General features: G+C 36.1%; 1 long non-coding RNA gene across 1 annotated transcript; it reads right to left on the bottom strand.

Annotated features, from left to right (window-relative positions):
* Positions 1 to 1,570: 1,570 nt before the first annotated feature.
* On the bottom strand, positions 1,571 to 2,274 carry LOC148195419 (uncharacterized). Its single transcript, XR_015780727.1, has 2 exons — positions 2,181 to 2,274; positions 1,571 to 1,814 (listed from the first exon to the last, which is right to left on the bottom strand). It is a non-coding gene; the product is annotated as an uncharacterized LOC148195419 (long non-coding RNA).
* Between the last annotated feature and the right edge of the window lie 17,744 nt (positions 2,275 to 20,018).

The raw sequence follows: 20,018 nt of genomic DNA, 5'->3' as shown, positions 1-20,018 counted from the left end.
ACCGTTGCTCTTCACCATTGTAGGCTCGCCACTGTTGCAACCCACCATTGTCCACTTTTCAGTCTTTCTGACAAGCTCAACTTTTCCAACGAGCTCAACTTTTTCGACGAGCCATTGCAAAGTTGATCTGTGCGATTAGGAACATCACCGGTCCTAATAACATCTTCTTTCTCTTACAAATATGACAATTGCAGATAAACTCTCTATGATTTTAACTATTGAAAAAAATTGTTGTTTGATTGTTTGGAAATAATTTTGTTACCGATGATATTTTGACCGTCGGTAAACCGTCGATATACGACAATTACCAACGGATTTTATACATTACCGATGAATTACGATCATCGGTCATATCAATTATTCTTGTAGTAATCAAATATTTATTTTATTCGCATTTAGTATTTTGTTATAGTAATATTTTTTTTCTATAGCTGGAATAAAATATATAGAAGACATTGGTGTGCATGTTTTTTACAGCATAGAAAAATCAGACAAGAAATATCATAAATACTAAATACCGTATAAAATCTACCTCCTGTACGCATAAGAGACTCGTTACATAAACACTTATAATTATAGAGTATTAAGACAAATTTAAAACACAAATAATATGAACTTAATTAAGAAGAATACACCTCATTCATTATAATTAATGAGTGAAATGATAACTACTATAACAATATTTTCCTCTCACATTTTCTTTTTCTCTTACGCACTTGTATGAGTAAAATAATAAAAGATATAATAATATATAAATAATATTTTTTTTTTAATTTATATTAATTTTGAAGTGTAAAACCACAAATTGAATCCAACAACTTTTCAATTTTAATTGACTATCGGTTTTCTTAATCAATTCTCAACTTTTTAAATCACATTCACATATAAACACCCTTATGTACCCCTATTTTCAACTACTCTATATACAGCATAATTATGTTTTTTTTTTTTCACCAAATTTTTACTTTATATTACTCCTCTAACAATTTTTTGTTCAAATTATAATAGATGAGACGCATCAAATTAAAAATAATAGTACATGTATTAAATTTAAATAAACTAATCAATTTACAAATAAATATATATTAAACTTAATTCAAAAGAATAATATAAAATAAAACATAATAAAAATGCGGACACAGAAGCATCAGATCAACTTGTTCTCGTTGTTAATATCGTCGTATATCATTCCACTACTTATTAAATTAACGATCCAAAATCAAAATTTGATAATATTACTTAAATAATGTTGAAAAAGAAACTTTATTTACCGACTAACCATTATATTAAGAAGTGAGCTTTAGATATATCGTGTGATAACAAAAGTTGGATGATCCGATAGTGACATGTGGACTTTAAAACTAACTCAACCTCATAAAACCGGCTTGTAAAGTGAAGTTTGCACTCATTTATATATTATAAATTTTTTTTTTCTCTAGTCGATATGAAACTTTCAATATACCTCTTTATGTCGAGGTATACACATATATGATAGTAGAAATTGGAACTTCCAACACATTATAACTAATTAACATTTTAAGTGGTAATAGAAATATCGTAATTAAAAAAATTAAGAAAAAAAATGCATGTTTATTAATTAAAATGAAGGAGATATATTAAGATAGTACATTATATATTTGGTGGTGCTTGTGCTTGAAAACCAACATTAGCATGCGAAGGTGGATTTGTTGGACACTGACACCATGTGTTGATGCATTTGCAACCACACCCTTTGCAAGAAAATTGGCACTGTGAATCGTTAGAACAGTGCCAACGTTCAACTGGTCCTCTTGCTTCTGATTTCATGCACAAATCTGCAACAACAAACATATCAGAATAACACAAACAAACATTTGTAAACGTGTTAGAAATTTAAATACGAGTTTGAAACGTATTAAAAATTCAAATACGATTTGAACGATGTTTTATGTGATTCTTCAATTAGTGTATTTTAAAGACTCAACAGAAAAAATCAATAACAAACAACTTACAGAATAATTGTTTTTTTTTTCAGCACAAACTAGTTATTATAAAATTTTGAGATGAAATAATTTAATAATTCTTTATATAGGTTTGACTCATGAAACACAAAAATTTGACTCATGTAGTATAAGATAAAAAATTTCAAACTAAATTGGTATGAATTATCAATGGCGACTACTTTGAATTTGCGTCTTCACCTGATGAAATGACTAAGAAAGCCAACAAAACTGCAAATTTGATAGCAGGATTCTTCAAAGTCTCCATTTTCTTTGGTGGGATACGTTGCTCACATATCTGTTTATATAGACAATTGTATTTATATTATAATCTCTGAAATGAAATAAATTCTAAAAACTTATTACTTTTTTGAAAAAGAAAATTATGTTTATGATGTAGAACAAAAAAAATATTAGATAAATAATTACCATATTAAATATATTTTGTAAAATAATATTTATTTCGGTCGTTAAATCAGTGTAACTAAAATATTATATTTAATATAATATTTTTGGATCATTAATTATTATATTAAATACATTTTAATGATCAATAAATTCTTTTAGCTAATACAATACAATTATGATAGCTAATTAATATAAAACATAACATTTAGCAACTAAATATTTTAGTCACTATTTCGGTTGCTAATATTATTTTAAAACATTACATTATTTTATCTTGTACACTATTATTTTAAAATCATTGATACGTTAAAAACTTTGTCTGTTCAAAGATGTTTATTTAAGTTTATTAAATAAATATTTGTAACTTTAATTGTGTTTTGACTACAGTCTGAATTAATACAATATATAAATAAAAGTTCAGTGAAATTAATAATTAATTATCTTATTTAAACATTTAAATTGATTAGTAAAAATATTTATATCTATAAAAGACGTTGACAAGTTGAAACTTCAAACCAAAGTTCTCAACGTTTTTATTTTAGAAGAAAAAAAATCGTTGGGAATTCCAATCTCTCAAACCTGGAATCTATATCTATATTAATCTATGCATATTTGACATAAATTATTTTATGCAAGCAAACTTATAATTATATAGTTGATAAAAGTTGATAAAATCTTTATAAATGTCACAAATAAAATATTTTTCAACTAATTTATTTAAACCATATATTGTGATGTACTATTTATAAATAAATTGTAATAATTGAAAATTTTGAAACCCATAATAAAATATTTCTATTGCGCCTAATTTAATTTAAAAACTATATATGAAAAGAAATTCAATAGTATACAGCAAAACTTGTCAAATTCTTGAAAATTTTGTACATATAATATACATTGAAATAATTGGTCAACTGTAGAAAGACAGTTTAAATAGAATTTGAAAAACTTATCTAGTACTAGACGATGTTTGTAGGGGATAGAAATAGTGTTTAATACTTAAGGATTTTTAAATGCACATAGAAATATGGTAAAAGGTTAGCAGATATCCAATATAATTTTTATAATGATTCACTTTCACTAGGCTATGTTAAACTCTTATTTAAACACGTTTAAAGAACTTCTAATTTTTAACAAGTTACCATACTTACTAAAATCACACACACGCACACGTACACAGACACGCACGCACACATACGCGCGCACATGCACACTTACATGAACATGTAGACACCCACACGCACCCCATCCACCCACACACACACAACAACACACAGACCACCTATCCACTCACTCACATCCACTCATACCCACCCACACCCACACATACACACACACCCACACACACACACACGCATACACACAGATGCACATATACACACACACACACACGCACACACACGAACACCCGCTCACTCGCAAACCCGCTCACATGCACATGCACACGCACCCCCACATGGACAAACCAACCCATCCAACACACACACACATACACACACACACGCACACACTCACATGCGCACACACACACACACTTGCACACACACACACACACGTGCACACACGCACACACAAACGTGCACACATGCACACACACATGCACATGCACACACGTACACGCACATACCCACACCCACACACACATCCACATCCACACACCACACACACACCCACACACTCACACACACGCACACACACGTGCACACACCAATGCACGTAGACACACGCAGATGTCCTCCAACACAAGCACATGCACGCATACGCACACGCACAAGCACACAGTCATGCACACGCACACACACATGCACACACAAATCAACTCAGAAAATGAAGGTAAGGGTTATGACAATAAGAAAAGTTTAACAAGAGAAAATGAAAAAAAGAAGACAAGATTTTGTTATGGAACGATTTTTATGGAGGTTTTGAAGCAAGTACTAGAATTTCTACCTTAGATCAGTGGAGTTCAACTTTACAGTGGTGCATGAAGCATAACCAAGGGTATATAGTTTATGTTATGTGTGTGGAGCAAAAGAAGCAGTTGGAAGAGTTGTTAAGGAGTAGTGGTTTGGATCAGTGTAATCATCAGAATGATTACAAGTTTCATGGATTTCAGAAGAAAAGTATAGGGCAGTTTGAAACAGTCCAGTATAAGTTTTAGCAATCACGAGTAACTTTGTGTAGGTACGTTTTCAAGGAATAAAAACAGTTTTGAGGAAACAAGATGACAAGGTTATCAAGGAAGGGAATAATTCTTAGGGTTTTGCAAGATTATAGAAGTTATGGAAAAGGTTTCTCAAGGGTAATAGTTTCGGGTTACAGTTGACAGGAAGAAAGAGTTCTTTTCAATAAATTGATGAGTAAAAAGGTCTGAAAATCAAAGTAACACAACAGATGATAGTAGGCCTGATCTTATCCATAAGTGGCGTGTGCGACAACTTTCAAAATCATGGGTTAGTGGTTTGTGAAGAGTGAGCTTCTTTAACAAGGTAGTGATGTTGTTGTTTGTTTTGAGTTGAGAAAGTGTGTGGTGATCTTCAAAAGTTAGAAGTGAGATTATATGGAGTAACTAAGTAATAGTCAAAGAAGACAAAGTGAGCTTATGATTTCAAGTGGTAATGTCAATCTTGAAGTAACGAAGTGTTAACAGATGATGAGAACAAAGGCGAGGTTCAAGTTCTTAGGTTGGTAAAGAATTGAACAAGAGTTAGTTGAAGAGTATGAAGACTGAGGTTTAAAATGAATGTGGTAAGGAGAATTCACTAGTATAATGGAAACACTATAACTAGTTCTCAGAATGGTTGAGAAAGGTGATGGACAAATTTATGATCACCAAAATATGATGTCACAAACTTGTTTCACAATCGGCAAGTATGACCGAATCGTTCAAGTAATAAACTTGGTAAGACCAAGTATCGTTCTCCCAAAGGACTCATGGCCTAGTTTAGTTGTGTGGTTTGTTGATTAGCTAAGACTTAAGAACGAAATATTTGGAGTTTAATATGCAAGACAGAAAATAAACATGTATGCATGAGTTTTTGATCAATGGCAAAAGCAAAAGATAAACACTTTCAATGAAATATATGAATGAATATGTTGTTGGGGATCAATTTCATCTCATCCACTCTCATATATTTTAGGAATTCAACATTCAAATCATCATTGTTAATGCCACTCTCTAAAGTACCATTCTAGATGGCTTCTCCCTAATCACGAGTTCATACAATTCCTAGCATTCCTAATGATCAGTTCATAAGTGCAGGAGCTTAACGACAACCAACATAATATTGGGAGAAATTCCCCGGATCTAGACTTCCCCGTACGTGCCCGTATCGACAAAACCAATAATCATGCATCGAATGAGTTAAACAATGCAAGCATTAAGCAAAGAGGAAAAACCCTAACTAATGATGAAAGAAAGCATAAGTCTTAATTAAAAGATGCAAGCATAAATTCCATATATGAGAGCTTCAAGAGATTACATTGATTCCCCAACAAACGTACAAGGTTTAGTTCACCATATTCATGGTGAACCTAGATGAATAACAATGAAAGAATGAAAGAATAAACCCTAAAAAGGTGAAGAGGTAGCCTGAGCATCCAAGATCCTCCTTCAAAGGGGTGGAAGAGAGAGTGTTTGCCTCGTTTCTGCCAAAGATACTAACTCTAGGACGTGCAAGTCCTTAAATACTATTCTAAACTTACAAAAGATCTAAGCCCAAGCCCATAAAAGTGCCAGAAAACAAGTCCAAGCCCATTAAGAATGGCGCTCAGCGGTAAATACCGCTCAGCGGTGACTGCGCTTCCCTTTTCTTCCCCTCAGCGGCCAGTTTGCCCCTCAGCGGACCTCCCGTGACCTCCTGAGTGCCGTTCAGCGGTAAAATGCCGCTGAGCGGTGCTTTCGGCTTCTCCTTTTGCACTCTTTGATTCCTTTTCTGATTCCATCTCTCTCCTTCTTCACTTCTTTCACTAAATTCACCTTAAAACCTGCACAAAAACACTTAAATCAAGCATAAACCTGTCCAGCTCTCTTATTTCTGAAAATATAGATAAAAGCATGATTTCAAGCTAGTTTTTAAGTATAAAGGTTGCTTTTAATATCAATTTTAAGCATGAAAATAACAGTTTTTCAACTGTTATCACAACCCCAAACTTAGAACTTTGCTTGTCCTCAAGCAAACAAAATGTAACTCAATCTCCAATCAATTCATATGATGGTTCACTCATTCAAAAATCCTCTTTTTTAAGATAAGTAACAACTTCACTCAAACTTATGACCAAGAGTTCATTCAAGATGTGCACATGCTTTAGTGTTCACAAAATCATTTAAGTTCCAACAAATGCTATTTTTCATGAATGATCAATCAATTAAGCATGGATGTTCATGTGCTTATGGAATATTTCCTCACTAGGTAAAGTGTTTCACTCAACACACAAGTGTATAAGAGGTAAAGTGTTTCACTCATTCACTCCACTATCACAATGTCACATGAATCAACTTTGCCTTTCATTTTACCACAATCAAAAACATTCACAAGCATGCATCATCATAAGGACTTTTCAATGGCTTATAATGTGGCTGGGCTAACAAGAAAATTGGTTTTTCTGGATCACAAAATCCTTGAGTTAAGAGAATCATAACAACACAATTATTCTTATTCTTCCCAACTTTCTTTTGCCTTTGCATTTGCATTGAGCTTTGCTTCTTTTTCTTTTCTTTTCTTTTTCTTTTTCTTTGCATATTCTTACTTTTTAGCTCTTAGCTCAATGCTATTCCTTTTTCATGTTTTCCCAACAACCCCAAACTTGAACATTTAACAATACCACACAAGATCTTCTACTTAACTCAAGGTAAAGATTTTCAATCAAGGGTTTTCAGTGTATATTCAAGGCTAAGGGTTCAAAGGATATAACACAACATGTTCTCTTTTAGTGGGCTAACTTTATGAATTTGGCCAATAAAAAGGGTTCCAACAAACGGCCTTGATCACATGATGCAAAACAAGCAATTGATTCAATCATAGAAAACCTGGGCAAAGTCATTCATGCTTTCAAAGTAATAGCATTCAACAATAACAACTCTGGAGCTCAAAACCTCACATATAAGCTCATTCACATTTGACATACACATCCTGCTTAATTTCACAATCACAATCATGATATCATGCATTTGTTCACAAAGCTTGTGAATCACCTGTATAAGCATTTTAATGTGCACATCATCTCAACATCAATTAATCATAAGCATCATTCAAGCATTACTTATCAAACAATCACAGTTAATAGCAAACCATCATAAGAAACCAGGTTTCAAATAGAGTACATCAAACCCTAATCTAAAAACAAAAAAACAAATAAGTTCAGAAAACTTAAACCACAAAAGCATAATCATATGATAGCATTCATCAGTAAATGCTATCTCAGCTCCTCATCAGTCTGAGCTGTCCTCTGTATCTTCCTCTTCCTCCTCATCATTATCATCATCAAATGCATCATCCTCCTCAGCTTCATCTTCTTCCATGTCTCGAGCTGAAGCTTCACCTGCTTCAGCTCCTTCTTCATGCAATGGTTCTTCTGGCCAAGCTACCACATTATGGAATTCATCCATAGTCCACATGTGGGCTGGAGGTGTGTCATACATCCCCACTATCATCTCAGCAGTGGCCACCTGCCCTCTGTGAATGGACTGCAACTGAGCACCTATAAGAGACATATACATGTCCCTCATCTGGAATGGTTCTGCTTCATGTGTATCAGCAGATGTCCTGCTCTGTGCTGGCCCTCTCTCTCTACGAGCATGGCGTGGTGGAACTGGCTGAGCTGCATCCTCACCTCCACAGTACTGTCTGTAATAAGCCTCATCAATAGCTTTTCTTGGCCTCTCAAATGGTGGAACAGAAGTGTCCACCCCAGCTAGCTTGCAAAGGTGAGTGATCAAAGAAGGATGTCCTAGTGGTGCTTTGTTATTTGAGGTGTTAGCACACACACTAATCTCATCAGCTATCACCTGCCCAATATTAACATTCAAATTTCTGATAGCACAGTAGATGAATAGTGCCCTGCTGAGAGTGATATCTGACACATGTGAACATGGCTGAATGTTGGAATGAGAAAATGCCATCCAATACTTTGCAAGAGGAGTCAAATCTGTCCTCCTAATGTTAACCACTGCGCCAGATCTATTCCTTTGGAAGTGTCCTCCAGGTATACACATCACTCTCTCCACATCCTCAAAATCAGCACCTTCCTCCATGCAAAGAGCAAACTGGCATTGCTCACCAGCCCACACAGTATCCAGGAAGTTGTTGATAGAATCAGGATCATACCTGATAGCATGGCCTCTGACATAGCCCAAATAATTCTCAGCTGGATAATCACCAATCTTCTTTGCATTGGTGTAAAATTCCTTTACTACAGCTATGTTGGCAGGTGCAGGATAAGTGGCTAGCTTTCCCCAATCATTCCCCAACACTTGCTCTCCAAATTGAGGAGCAAAGTTAGGTATCATTCCAACCTTTCTCTCCATCAGAAGTCTCCTGTCCTGAACCACCCTAAAGTGCTTCTCATGTTTCCTAGAGAGGAACCTGCTATTATGGGGTTGCTCTGGTTCCTTTTCCTTTCTCTTGGTTGCCATGGTTTTCAATCTCTTTCCTGAAGAGGATGCCATTCCTGCATTCAAACACAATTACAAAACCACAGAACATGATGTTAATCATTAGTAAACATAGAACACAACTCCTTTCGAAGCTAAATCACCGCTGAGGGCCAGAATTTCCCCTCAGCGCCACCAGTGCCACAATCCAACACGCAACAAACCAGAAAAATTAAATCTGGCAGAGTGCCGCTCAGCGGTAAATGCCGCTCAGCGGTAACTCTGCAGATTTTTGAAAAATCTATTTTAAAGCTTTCCTAACTCCACCCATATGCAATTTTCAGTTTTCCAGTTCATAATCATGCAGTTTAATCGGTTCAAACATCAAATATATCATCAAATCATGCATAGAAATCAAAACCCCTAAATATTCATGCTTTGACAATCACATTCAAATTCAAGAACCCTAGAATGAACAAAATGCATTTTACTTACTTGGGTGGAGATACTAGATGCAATGAGAATGCTTCCAAGCTAGAATACTCTCTTCCAACCCCAAACTTTGATGGTACACTAGTGAAAAAGTGAGTGGAAGAGATATTTTCTTAAGAGGGAAGAGTGAAAAGATGTGGAAAACCTAGGAGAAGGTATGTGGGAATGTTTGTGCAGAGAAGAGCTTGAAAGAATGAGAATTTGCGCAGCTTAGGGTTTAAAAATACCCTAATGGGCTCGGGTCCCGCTAAGGGGAACTTAAGCCCATCTGCGATAGTACCGCTCAGCGATAATTGCCGCTCAGCGGCACTTTCGTGAAGTGCTTCTCTTTTTCTTTTCTTGACCTACGTGCCTCCTAGACATACCCCTCACTGGTTCCCTGCAATTCAATGTTAAAAATGCTTATGCAAACCCTAACTAAAATAAACAAACAGAAAACAATCAATCAACTGGGTTGCCTCCCAGGTAGCGCTTGTTTAACGTCATGAGCCTGACTCAAAATCCACCAACACCCATCAGTAGGTGTTTCAAACTTACCAGCACCCATCAGTAGGTGCAAAATCTTCTCACCAACACCCATCAGTAGGTGTTACAAACTTAGTATCCTTCAGTAGATACTTAACCAGCTAGCATCCTTCAGTAGATGCTGTATCCAACAAAATATTTACAAAATAATGTCCACAAATTAAAAGTTACAAAACCAAATCAAAAGTCAAAAGTTTGTAAATCACTGGGTTGCCTCCCAGCAAGCGCTCTTTTAACGTCATTAGCTTGACCCAGTAAAGTTCACGTTCCATCTTCTTTATATTTGATGTTGTCAGTCCACCAACTTCTCAGCTGCTTCCTTTGAACTGTTTTGGTTCTTCTAGAATATGGAGACTCTATCTCTATCATCTCCTTTTCTTTAAAGCCCTTCACAACCCACAACTTGTTCTTGATTCTTACAGGTGTGCCCAGTTGGAGTCTTCTTTTCTTCCATTTTCTAGGAATTTCTTCTCCTCTTCCAATCTCTTCTTCCTTGGGTACCTGAAACAACAAACAATGGTTACCTGAAACCTCAAGATTTTCATCTTTACCTCTAGTTATGGGTGCATCTCGAAATGCAGCTTTATAACTGGCTTCTTCCTCCTTTGCTTGTGTCTCATCTTTGAAGACATCCACCACCACTCTCTCCTCTCTATCCTGGAGCACCACTATACCTTCATTTACATCTATGATAGCCCTGGCCGTTTTCATAAACGGTCTTCCAAGAATGATAGGTATTTTCTCGGTTTCCATCTTCATCACCACAAAGTCTGCCAAAAACTGAAGTTTGCCAACACAAACTACAATGTCTTCTGCAATCCCACATGGCTCCTTTGAAGATCCATCGGCCATTACTAAATTAACCTTTACAGGTTTCATTTTAACATTGCCAATTTGCTCCAGTAAAGAATAAGGTATCAAGTTAACACTTGAACCTAAATCAAGGAGAGCTTTCTTTACCTTTTTCTTCCCTATAGTACAAGGGATAGAAAAACTACCTGGATCTGATGCTTTAGGTGGGAATGGCTCTTCCTTAACAGTTATACACTTTTTTTCCTCATCATCTCTACGTCTCTTCTTTGTAGAGCTTTCTTCATTAGATTTAGTGTAAACCGTACTCTGTTGCAAAATTTGCTCCCAAGGTGCATCATTATCCACCATTTTGAATAACTCTGTGAAGTCCATTGGTTTCCCTTGATGGATTGGAAAAGGAAACGTGCTTTTGCTCTCTGTTTCACTTCTCTCTTCTGTATCTAACTCAACTTTCTCATCATCAACACTCTCTACCACCTTGCACTCTTCTCTGGGGTTAACCTCAGTATTAGCCCCAAAGTTTCTATGTGGCCTTTCTTCCAATTGCTTGGTAATCTGACCCATTTGAATCTCCAAATTCTTTATAGCAGCTTCAGTGCTCTTTTGAGAAGATTCAGTTTTCTGAATGAATTGTTGAAGAGTTTCTTCCAACCTTGTTGATCTTTCATTAAGCATAGATAACTGTTGCCAAAAGGTTGGTTGCTGCTGCTGCTTATTATATTGATTAGCTTGCCCAGTTTGTCCTTGACCAATGCTTGGATGTGGTTTCCACCCCTGATTATAATTCCCTTGACGGTATGGAAATTGATTAGCCATGAAATTAACATCCTCCACGGCTTCCACAGGAAAAGCACATTGGCCATGGATATGATCACCCCCACATAATTCGCACAACTGGGTTTGTACCTGTGCAGTAGATTTCAACTCTTTAGGTAATAGAGCAAGAGTTTTGGTCAGAGTCTCCAGCTGTTGAGTTAGAATTTTATTCTGAGCTAGCAAGGCATCATGTGTTTGTAATTGAAGAACCCCTTTTTGTTGCATAGGAGCTCCTCTCTCACTGTGCAGCTCATTATCACTAGTAGCCATATTTTCTATAATTTCAGTTGCTTCCTCTGGAGTTTTCCATTTAATATTGCCTCCTGCTGAGGCGTCCAGCATCATCTTGGTTTGTGAACCAAGCCCTCCAAGGAAAGTTAAGACTACTTCTTGATCTTCAAAACCATGCGTGGGAGTTTTACGTAACAAGCTTTTATACCTGTCCCATGCATGCCCCAGTGATTCTTCCATGCCCTGCTTAAATGAAGAAATCTCTTGCTTGCCTTTAGTCACCTTAGATTGTGGGAAGTACTTATTTAAAAATTTTGTGACCACTGCTTCCCACTCTGTGAAACTTTCTTCTAGAAAAGAATTCAACCAAAGCTTAGCATTGCCTCCCAATGAGAAAGGAAACAAGCTAAGTTTGATAGCTTCGTCTGGCACCCCATTAATCTTGACTGTGTTGCAAATCTCATTAAAGGTAGTGAGGTGCTCATATGGGCTTTCATGAGATAACCCATTAAATTGATTACTCTTCACCAGTTGAATCAGTGCTGGTTTGACCTCCATATTGGCTGCATTGACTCTAGGTCTAGCTATGCTGTTAAAGTGTTGAGGCCCAGCAATATTGGTGTAGTCTGCAAGAGTTCTTCTAACATTATTGTTCTCCATACTTCCTGTGCTATGAACAGAACCTTGTGGTGATGATTGTAAGAGAGTTTCTGGAGAAGGGAAAAGTTCTCTAGATGTTCTGATTCTTCTCCTCCGTCTACTCTCGTCTAGACCTTCAAGAAAAGGTTCTGTTGTTTTCTTACTCCTAGTTCGAATTGCCTCCTGCATACACAAGAAAACAAAACCCTAGAAAATATTTGTTAGCACAAAAAGATATAAGAGAAGATATATATTCAGAAGATAAAAGATTCAGAAGATAAAAAGATAAAAGATTCAAAAGATAAAAAGATAAAAGATTCAGAAGATAGAATAAAATAAAATAAAATAAAATCTAATCTAATCTAATAAGATAAAATAAAATCTAATCTAATCTAATCAAATAAAATAAAATAAAATAAAATCTAATATAATCTAATAAAAACCGAAAAAATAAAAACAGAAAATAAAAACAGAAATTTAAAATTAAAGTCAAAGATAATCAATAATCACACAAATTAACCAGTTAAACCAGAGTCCCCGGCAGCGGCGCCAAAAACTTGATGGACAAATTTATGATCACCAAAATATGATGTCACAAACTTGTTTCACAATCGGCAAGTATGACCGAATCGTTCAAGTAATAAACTTGGTAAGACCAAGTATCGTTCTCCCAAAGGACTCACGGCCTAGTTTAGTTGTGTGGTTTGTTGATTAGCTAAGACTTAAGAACGAAATATTTGGAGTTTAATATGCAAGACAGAAAATAAACATGTATGCATGAGTTTTTGATCAATGGCAAAAGCAAAAGATAAACACTTTCAATGAAATATATGAATGAATATGTTGTTGGGGGTCAATTTCATCTCATCCACTCTCATATATTTTAGGAATTCAACATTCAAATCCTCATTGTTAATGCCACTCTCTAAAGTACCATTCTAGATGGCTTCTCCCTAATCACGAGTTCATACAATTCCTAGCATTCCTAATGATCAGTTCATAAGTGCAGGAGCTTAACGACAACCAACATAATATTGGGAGAAATTCCCCGGATCTAGACTTCCCCGTACGTGCCCGTATCGACAAAACCAATAATCATGCATCGAATGAGTTAAACAATGCAAGCATTAAGCAAAGAGGAAAAACCCTAACTAATGATGAAAGAAAGCATAAGTCTTAATTAAAAGATGCAAGCATAAATTCCATATATGAGAGCTTCAAGAGATTACATTGATTCCCCAACAAACATACAAGGTTTAGTTCACCATATTCATGGTGAACCTAGATGAATAACAATGAAAGAATGAAAGAATAAACCCTAAAATCATTCACTTTACTATCACAATATCACATGAATCAACTTTGTCTTTCATTTAACCACAATAAAAACACTTACAAGCAAGCATCATCACAAGGACTTTTCAATGGCTTATAATGCGGCTGGGCTAACAATAATAATTAGTTTTTCTGGATCACAAAACCCTTGATTTAAGAGAATCATCTAAACACAACCATTCTTAATTATCCCCAACTTTCTTTTGCATTGAGCTTTTCTTTTCTTTTTCTTCTGCTTTTTACATGCTTAACTTTTGGCTCAATGCTTTTTATTTTCCCTTTCTATTTCCCAACAACCCCAAACTTGAATATTTATCAATACCACAAAATATTTTCAACTTAACTCAAGGTAAAGCTTTTCAAAATGGGTTTTCAAATCATGTTCAAGGCTAAGGGTTCAACGAATAACACACTTAGTGCTTTCTTTTAGTGGGCTAAATTCATGCATCTGGCTAACAAAGGGTTACCAACAAATGGACTTGATCATATGATGCAAAAAAACAAGTGATTCAATCATAGAAAAACTGGGCAAAGTCATTCATGCTTTCAAAGTAATAACATTCAACAACAACTCTGGAGCTCAAAATCTCACATAGAGGCTCATTCACATTCCACATACATGATGACAAATTTATGAACACCGAAAAACGGCACCACAAACTTGTTTAACAATCGGCAAGTGTGACCAAATCGTTTCAAGTAATAAAACTCGGTAAGACCAAGTATCGTTCTCCCAAAGGACTCATGGCCTAGTTTAGTTATGTGATTTGTTGATTATTTAAGACTTAAGAACAAATTGATTGGAGTTTTATATGCAAAAGACAGTAAATAAACATGTATGCATGAATTTGATCAATGGCGAAAACGGAATACAAACACTTCAATGAAATAGATGGATGAGTATGTTGTTGGGGTTATCAATTTCATCTTATCCACTCTCATATACTTTAGGAATTCAACATTCTTTTCATCAATTGTTAATGCCACTCTCTAAATCACCTTGCAAGAAGGCCTATCCTTAATTACGAGTTCATACAATTCCTAGCATTCCTAGTAATTAGTTCTTAAGTGCAGGAGCTTAACGACAACAAATATACTATTAGGAGAAATTCCTCGGATCTAGATTTCCCCGTACGTTCCCGTATCGACAAAATCAATAATCATGGCAATGAATGAGTTAAACAAAGTAAGCATTAAGCAAAGAGGAAAAACCCTAACTAATGCTGAAAGAAAGCATAAGTCTTAAAAGTAAGATGTTAAAACAAATTCCATATATGAGAGTTTGACAAGACTACAGTGATTCCTCAACAACAATACAAGGTTTAGTTCACCATATTCATGGTGAAACTAGATGAATAATATTGGAAGAATGAAAGATAAAACCCTAGATCAAGGCTAAGGGTTCAAAGGATAACACACTTAGTGCTTTCTTTTAGTGGGCTAAATTCATGCATCTGGCTAACAAAGGGTTACCAACAAATGGCCTTGATCATATGATGCAAACAAGCAAGTGATTCAATCATAGAAAACCTGGGCAAAGTCATTCATGCTTTCAAAGTAATAACATTCAACAACAACTCTGGAGCTCAAAATCTCACATACAGGCTCATTCACATTCCACATACATGATGATAAATTTATGAACACCGAAAAACGGCGCCACAAACTTGTTTAACAATCGGCAAGTGTGACCGAATCGTTTCAAGTAATAAAACTCGGTAAGACCAAGTATCGTTCTCCCAAAGGACTCACGGCCTAGTTTAATTATGTGATTTGTTGATTATTTAAGACTTAAGAACAAATTGATTGGAGTTTTATATGCAAAAGACAGTAAATAAACATGTATGCATGAATTTGATCAATGGCGAAAACGGAATACAAACACTTCAATGAAATAGATGGATGAGTATGTTGTTGGGGTTATCAATTTCATCTTATCCACTCTCATATACTTTAGGAATTCAACATTCTTTTCATCAATTGTTAATGCCACTCTCTAAATCACCTTGCAAAAAGGCCTATCCTTAATTACGAGTTCATACAATTCCTAGCATTCCTAGTAATTAGTTCTTAAGTGCAGGAGCTTAACGGCAACCAATATACTATTGGGAGAAATTCCTCGGATCTAGATTTCCCCGTACGTTCCCGTATCGACAAAATCAATAATCATGGCAATGAATGAGTTAAACAAAGCAAGCATTAAGCAAAGAGGAAAAACCCTAACTAATGATGAAAGAAAGCATAAGTCTTAAAACTAAGATGTTAAAACAAATTCCATATATGAGAGTTTGACAAGAGTACAGTGATTCCTCAACAACAATACAAGGTTTAGTTCACCATATTCATGGTGAAACTAGATGAATAATATTGGAAGAATGAAAGATAAAACCCTAGATCAAGGCTAAGGGTTCAAAGGATAACACACTTAGTGCTTTCTTTTAGTGGGCTAAATTCATGCATCTGGCTAACAAAGGGTTACCAACAAATGGCCTTGATCATATGATGCAAACAAGCAAGTGATTCAATCATAGAAAACCTGGGCAAAGTCATTCATTCTTTCAAAGTAATAACATTCAACAACAACTCTGGAGCTCAAAATCTCACATACAGGCTCATTCACATTCCACATACATGATGATAAATTTATGAACACCGAAAAACGGCGCCACAAACTTGTTTAACAATCGGCAAGTGTGACCGAATCGTTTCAAGTAATAAAACTCGGTAAGACCAAGTATCATTCTCCCAAAGGACTCACGGCCTAGTTTAATTCTGTGATTTGTTGATTATTTAAGACTTAAGAACAAATTGATTGGAATTTTATATGCAAAAGACAGTAAATAAACATGTATGCATGAATTTGATCAATGGCGAAAACGGAATACAAACACTTCAATGAAATAGATGGATGAGTATGTTGTTGGGGTTATCAATTTCATCTTATCCACTCTCATATACTTTAGGAATTCAACATTCTTTTCATCAATTGTTAATGCCACTCTCTAAATCACCTTGCAAGAAGGCCTATCCTTAATTACGAGTTCATACAATTCCTAGCATTCCTAGTAATTAGTTCTTAAGTGCAGGAGCTTAACGGCAACCAATATACTATTGGGAGAAATTCCTCGGATCTAGATTTCCCCGTACGTTCCCGTATCGACAAAATCAATAATCATGGCAATGAATGAGTTAAACAAAGCAAGCATTAAGCAAAGAGGAAAAACCCTAACTAATGATGAAAGAAAGCATAAGTCTTAAAACTAAGATGTTAAAACAAATTCCATATATGAGAGTTTCACAAGACTACATTGATTCCCCAACAACAATACAAGGTTTAGTTCACCATATTCATGGTGAAACTAGATGAATAATAATGGAAGAATGAAAGATAAAACCCTAGAAAGGTGAAGAGGTAGCTTAAGCATCCAAGATCCTCCTTCAAAGGGGTGGAAAAGAGAGTAGTTGCTTCGTCTCTGCCAAAGATACAAACCCTAGGACGTCCTAAAGCTTATATACTATTCTAAAAATACAGAAAAATTAGGCCCAAGCCCATAAAAGTGCCGCTCAGTGGTAAACTGCCACTCAGCGGTAAGTGCGTTAGTAGTGTCTTCCCCTCAGCGGCCATTTTGCCCCTCAGCGGATCGAACGTGACCTCTTCAGTGCCGCTGAGCGGTAAACTGCCGCTGAGCGGTACTTGCGGCTTCTCCTTTTGCACTTTTTGATGTCTTTTCTGATTTCATCTCTATATTTCTTCACTTCTTTCATCAAATTCACCTTAAAACCTGCATAAAAACACTGAAATCAAGCATAAACCTGTCCAACTCTCTTATTTATGAAAATATGACAAAAAGCATTATTTCAAGTTAGTTTCTAAGTGTTAAAGGTTGCTTTTAGTATCAATTTTAAGCATGAAAGTAACAGTTTTTCAACTGTTATCAATACACATCCTGCCTAGCATCATAATCACAATCATAACATCATGCATTTGTTCACAAGGCTTGTGAACCACCTGTATAAGCATATAATGTGCACATTCTCAATCATCAATCAAGATCCAAACATCATTAAGCAGTACTCATCATGCAATAAGTCATAAGCAAACCATCATACCAGACAAGTTTCAAATTGAGTACATCAATCCTATTCTAAAAACAGCAGCAAATAAGTTCAATATTACAAAACACTAGATAGAAAAGATCCTGCTTTAGTGCTGATAGCATCCATCAGTAGATGCTATCTCAGCTCCTCATCAGCCTGTGATGTCATCTGTATCTTCCTCCTCTTCATTATCTTCAGCATCCTCAAATGCGTCATCATCATCATCATCATCTTCATCTTCCTCCATAGTTGAAGATTCAGCTTTTCCTGCTCTGTTGCCTTGGATTTGCTCCTCTGGCCAATCCACCACATTATGGAACTCATCCATAGTACACCTGTGTGCTGGGGGTGTATCATATAACCCAATAATCATCTCAACAGTTTCCATTTATCCTTTGTGGATGGATTGCATCTGTGCACCTATAAGAGACATGTACATGTCTCTCATCTGGAATGGCTATGCCTCATAAGTCTCTGCAGATGCCTGACTCTGTGCTGGTCTTCTTTCTCTACGAGGACGTTGTGGCGGGACTGGTTGAGCTGCATCCTCTCCTCCACAATACTGCCTATGATAGGCCTCATCAATGGATTTCCTCGGTCTCTCCAATGGTGGAGCAAAAGTATCCACCCCATCTATCTTGCACAGGTGTGTAATCAAGGAAGGATGCCCTAAAGGTGCCTTACTATTCATCGTGTTGGCACACATTTGTATTTCATTGGCAATCACTTGGCCAATGTTAATGCTCATATTTCTGAGCACATAGTAGAGGAGAAGTGCCCTGCTGAGAGTGATGTCTAAAACATGAGAACACGGTTGAATGTTGGCCTGGGAGAATGCCATCCAATACTTAGCAAGAGAAGTCAAATTAGTCCTCCTGATATTCACTACTACACCATTTCCGTTCCTTTGGAAGCGTCCTCCAGGGACACATAGAACACTCTCCATATCATTAAAATCAGTGCCTTCCTCCATACAGAGAGCAAACTGGCACTGCTCTCCAACCCATTCAGTATCCAAAAAGTTGTTGATAGAGTTAGGATCATACCTAATAGCTTGGCCTCTAACATAGCTTAGGTAATCCTCAGCTGGATAGTTACCCAACCTCCTTGCATTGGTGTAAAATTTGAAAAATTCATTTTTAACACTTCCTAACTCCACCCACATGCAATTTTCATACTTCCAGACCAAAATCAAGCATTTTAATCGGTTCAAATATCAATTAATTCATCAAATCATGCATAGAAATCAAAATCCCTAAAAACTCATGCTTTGAATCATCCATATCCATACCAATTCATGCTTTTAAGAACCCTAGAATGAAAAATGCTTGACTTACTTGGGTGGAGATGCTAGATGAGTAGAAAATTCTCTAAGAAAGTGAAGAACTCAACCCTAACAATAATGCTCTCTCCAAAACCCAATCTTAGATGGAAAACTAGTGATAAAGTTAGTGGAAGAGAGATTTTGTAACGGGGAATGAAGGGAAAGATGTAGAGAATTCTTAGAAAAGTGTTTAGAAGTGTGTGAGAGGAAAGAAATCTGAAAATGAAACCAAAATCGCACCCTAGGGTATAAAAATACCCTAATGGGCTTGCGTCCCGGTAAGGGTGATAACAGTTGAAAAATTGTTATTTTCATGCTTATAATTGATACTAAAAGCAACCTTTATACTTAGAAACTAGCTTGAAATCATGCTTTTATTCATATTTTCAGAAATAAGAGAGCTGGACAGGTTTATGCTTGATTTCAGTGTTTTTGTGCAGGTTTTAAGGTGAATTTGGTGAAAGAACTGAAGAAGGAGAGAGATGGAATCAGAAAAGACATCAAAAAGTGCAAAAAGAGAAGCCGCAACTGCAGCTCAGCGGCAGTTTACCGCTGAGCGGCACTCAAGAGATCACGGTGGATCCGCTGAGGGGCAAAATGGCCGCTGAGGGGAAGAAACTACTCACACACTTACCGCTGAGCGGCACACTTATGGGCTTGGGCCTGAATTTTCTGTAATTTTAGAATAATATATAAGCTTTAGGACGCCCTAGGGTTTGTATCTTTGGTAGAAACAAAGCAAACACTCTCTCTTCCACCCCTTTGAAGG

Source organism: Vigna umbellata, chromosome 7, assembly GCF_029865625.1.
Source record: "Vigna umbellata cultivar VRB3 chromosome 7, Vumbellata_1.0, whole genome shotgun sequence".
In the NCBI taxonomy this organism is placed as follows: Eukaryota; Viridiplantae; Streptophyta; class Magnoliopsida; order Fabales; family Fabaceae; genus Vigna; species Vigna umbellata.
The sequence above is the reverse complement of the archived record's forward strand: the minus strand, read 5'-3'. Positions and strand labels throughout refer to the sequence as shown.